This window comes from Somniosus microcephalus, unplaced genomic scaffold, assembly GCF_052327205.1.
Source record: "Somniosus microcephalus isolate GS21.2 unplaced genomic scaffold, FLI_Smic_1.0 unresolved_chr1, whole genome shotgun sequence".
Lineage (NCBI taxonomy): Eukaryota > Metazoa > Chordata > Chondrichthyes > Squaliformes > Somniosidae > Somniosus > Somniosus microcephalus.
Genome location: NW_028225179.1, coordinates 25,631,819 through 25,636,062, shown reverse-complemented (window position 1 = coordinate 25,636,062; position 4,244 = coordinate 25,631,819). Strand labels below are relative to the sequence as shown.

General features: G+C 43.6%; 1 non-coding gene across 1 annotated transcript; it reads right to left on the bottom strand.

The window, feature by feature from the left end:
- Positions 1-308: 308 nt before the first annotated feature.
- trnat-agu (transfer RNA threonine (anticodon AGU)) lies at positions 309-382 on the bottom strand. The gene has a single exon. It is a non-coding gene; the product is annotated as a tRNA-Thr (tRNA).
- Between the last annotated feature and the right edge of the window lie 3,862 nt (positions 383-4,244).

Genomic DNA, 4,244 nt, shown 5'->3' with positions numbered 1-4,244 from the left:
GAACCGAAGTTGCTGCGGCCAAAACGCAGAGTATTAATCACCACACAATCACGGCACCACACATCAACTACTGATGCTTGCTTTGACCACAACCAAGTAACGCACTGCACTGCATAGGGAACAAGGAGTTTTGGTGAAGAGGCCAAAATCAGCACAGCCAGAAATTCAGAAGCGGTGAAATTCGACCCAGGCCTCGCAACGACTTGGACCTTCATGCAGAATGGGAACTAGTGCAGCCACAGTTACATTTAAAAGAATTTGAGCCTTTTCACATTAAAAGAAACTCACCCCTAGAGATTCATTAAGAAAGGCTCCGCTGGGAATCGAACCCAGGATTTTCTGTTTACTAGACAGACGCTTTAACCAGCTAAGCCACGGGGCCAAAGGCTGACACAATTTCTCGCCTCCACTTACTGATGTCTATCAGCTACCAGTCACTGTCTTCTGGACTCTCAGGCCGTTTCTTATTTCTCCGGCTCTCTTGTCCATTCCGCCATGTGTCCCATTGCTGTCTGTATCTCCCACTTAATTTATCTCAGTGTCAATCTGTGAGGTGATTCTGAATGATTATCCTATGTTTGTGTCTTATATGAATAAGTGAGGGTATCAGACAATTCTTCCTCAGACACTGGAGAACTATTAAGCCAACAGTTACAACAAGATATTGTTTATTGTGATGCAGCAAATACAATATTCCATCTTGAAAGATTCAGTTTCAATTCTGTGCAAAAGTAACTGTGACCCCAACGTGTTTCCAATAGGCTGCCTTTTAATCTGACGTCACAAACGCCACCATTGCACCTCAATGTGATTCATAACTAATAAACAGAGGAGTAAAACACTGAAAGGGTATTTGTAGAAAGGGTTGTGAGACTGTGGAATGCACTGGCCCAGCAGAGCAGCAGATTTAAAACAAGGTTTAAAAACCGGCAGCAGGGGAGAGGGCGGCAAGACAGTCACAGTTAACATCACCTTGGAATCCACTGGGCCCGAATCTGCTTTAAATCCCCCCACTGTATTGAAACACATTTAATGTCATATTCACACATTGATGCATTTGAGCAATATATGAGATTTCACGCTGTCTCTGATCTAAAATATCTGCTTTAATATGCGAAATGATCATGGCCGAGATTAAGCACGCAGTGCAAGATTAGCGGCTCTTTGCTCTAGGAGTGTGGTTCATGTTTTGGGAATTCACATCAATTAAAATGCAAGAGGTACTGGATTCAAATCCCAGACGCGCTCTAACATTTTAATAGAATCACTTTCCTCGGCCTGGAGACATTCCACAAGTCTTCAACTAATAACCACCAGAAAATCAGCCTGTGTTCAGTATATCGTAAGACAGCGGCAATTATGTTCTTTAAAGCAGGAGTTCAGTCCCAGAAGTGCCGAAGCTGTGAGGTCAATATGTAAATCCGTTTGCTTCCAGAAGCCTGCTCCACATTTTCCACATTCTCAATCTGTGAGCACGGGCAGGACATGTGGTAAAGGGACTTTATTAAAGGTGGTTTATACGGTTTGGAAACAGAAATACTGAAATAAAAGGGATTTTTGGATGCCTCCTTTTGGATAATGTTAGATCGAGGTTGGTGAGTCGTTAAAGTCTCAGGACTGTTAATCCAGTTGGAAGATACGTGGCCTGAAAATGTTAATCCCCAACTTAGACAATGTTTTCTCTCCCTGTTTGTTAAAATTCTCCCACTTTCTCAAAGAAATATTTCACACAGCTCTAATGGACAGAAGATGGAATCGAGAGCTCCTTCCCCCTTTCTCACATTCATCCCTCCTTGCTTCATTTCCATCCTCCTTTTCCGCGGTTTCCTGCCTCATTGGACAAGGAGCCTGTCTTTGATGTTAACTGTGTGATCGACATCTTATCAGTTCCAGTCCTAACCTCGTCTTCTTGCAGATTTATTGAAATCTATTTGATGGAAACTCTCCAAAATATAATAAAACCACCCATTTAATGACTGTGAGTTAAAACAGGCGTTTTAATGGTGAGAGGAATCTTTAGAGGAACAGAACATCTCCTGCAGCAATAGAAATAGAGTCAGTGCCCAGCTCTGCTGTTTGGGGCAATCCTCGCCTCCTCCTGTTTCATTTTCACATCGATGGGAGAAGCTGAGAGCGAACACCAATCTACACGGGCTTTAGACTGGTTAACAGACAAAAAACAAAGAGTAGGAATGAGCGGGTCTTTTTCAGGATGGCAGGTTGTGAATCGTGGGGCACCACGAGGATCGGTGCTCGGGCCCCAGCTATTCACAATCTATATCAATGATTTGGATGAGGGAATTAAATGTATCATTTAAAAATTTGCTGATGATACAAAGCTAGGTGGCAGTGTCCGTTGTGAAAAGGATGTGAAGAAGCTTCAAGGGGATCTCGACAGGCTCAGTGAGTGGGCGAGAACATGGCAGATGGAATATAATGTGGATAAATGTGATGTTATCCACTTTGGTAGAAAAAACAGAATGGCAGAGTATTTCCTAAATGGTGAAAAATTGGGGAATGCAGATGGTTAAAAGGGACTTGGGTGTCCTTGTATATGGGTCGCTGCATGTGAATGTGCAAGTGCAGCAAACCACTAGCAAGGCAAATGGTATGCTGGCCTTCATTACAAGGGGATTTGAGTAAAGGAGTAAAGAAGTCTTACTCCAATTATATAGGCCCTTGGTGAGGCCACACCTGGAGTACTGTGTACAATTTTGGTCTCCTTTCCTAAGGAAGGATGTAATTGTCATAGAGGGAGTGCAACGACGTTTTATGAGATTAATTCCTTAGATGGCAGGACTGTCGTATAAGAGTAGATTGAGTAAAGTAGGCCTGTATTCTCTTGAATTCCGAAGAATGAGAGGAGACCTCATTGAAGCATACACAATTATTACAGGGCTTGATAGGGTAGATGCTGGGAGGATGTTTCCCTTGGCTGGAGAGTCTAGAACCAGGGGCCACAGTCTCAGGATAAAGGGTAGGCCATTCAGGACTGAGATGTGAAGACATTTCTTCAGACAGTGGAAGGTGAATCTTTGGAAATCTTTACCCCAGAGGGGTGTGCAGGCTCAGTCATTGGGTATATTCAAAGCAGAAGTCGATAGACGTCTGCCTAGTCAGGGCATCAAGGGATATGGCGATAGGGAGCCCCAGGACAGTGACAGTGTAACACAAAGAATTCGACCCAACACAATCGTCGCTAAGCAAAAGGAAAAATATCTGTCATATTGGACAGAAACAACAAAAACCCAAAGCAAACTCAATTGCTACTTGGCCCTAAACAGACAATACAACATGGCTGATTACCTGACCATGGTAAAGGATAGCAAACTGAGAAAAACCTTGACAATGTACAGACTTAGTGAACATAGCCTGGCGATCGAAAAAGGTAGACACAGGCAAACCCGGCTACCAAGAGAGGACAGGATATGCTCTCACTGCAGTCAGAGAGTGGTGGAGACAGAGATGCACTTCCTCACAGCGTGTAGAAAATATCAAGGCATAAGGGAGAATTTCTACACAAAATTCACAAAAATATGCCCGGAATTTAGAAATTGAATGACGACCAAAAACTCCCATACCTACTAGGGGAAGAGAGAAATTGCGTAACACTAGCGGCACTCTATGTTACAGCTTGCCATAAACAGAGGGACAACCACTAAATATAAGAAAAGAGTATATATAAATTATATGAAAGTATATTTATACACTCAGGGATATATCACTCAGGGATATATCTGTTTATACACTGTATGGATAGATCTGTATTTTTGTGAACAAACATGAATGTTTTCCGATGCTTTGGCAATATAAGATGTAACTTGTCATGCCAATAAAGCGATTTGAATTGAATTGAATTGAAATTGAGTTTGTCGGGAGCGGTGAGAGTGAAGGTTCAGTGAGTATTTAAACGAACTTTCGCGGTCTTTTATTCACAGGCCAGTGTCGAGAACGGTGAGACCGGAGGTTCAGTGAGTATTTAAACTCACTTTCGCGGGCTTTTCTTCACAGGCCATTGTCGGGAGACACCGAAAGTGTGAGAGATCATTACAGGATCCTGCAGCGCTGCCTCTGTTAATAGCAAAAGTTCGGAGCCGCATTTCAGACGCGGCAACAAACCCATGAGTTTGTTTGCTGTTCCCCAGCTCCCGGAGTGAGTGAGGCCCGTGACAGCAGCGAAGTTCAGGCCACCTGTCCGGCCCCGCTCTCTCCAAGCTCCCGCTGCCGGCAGACAGCAGCGATTG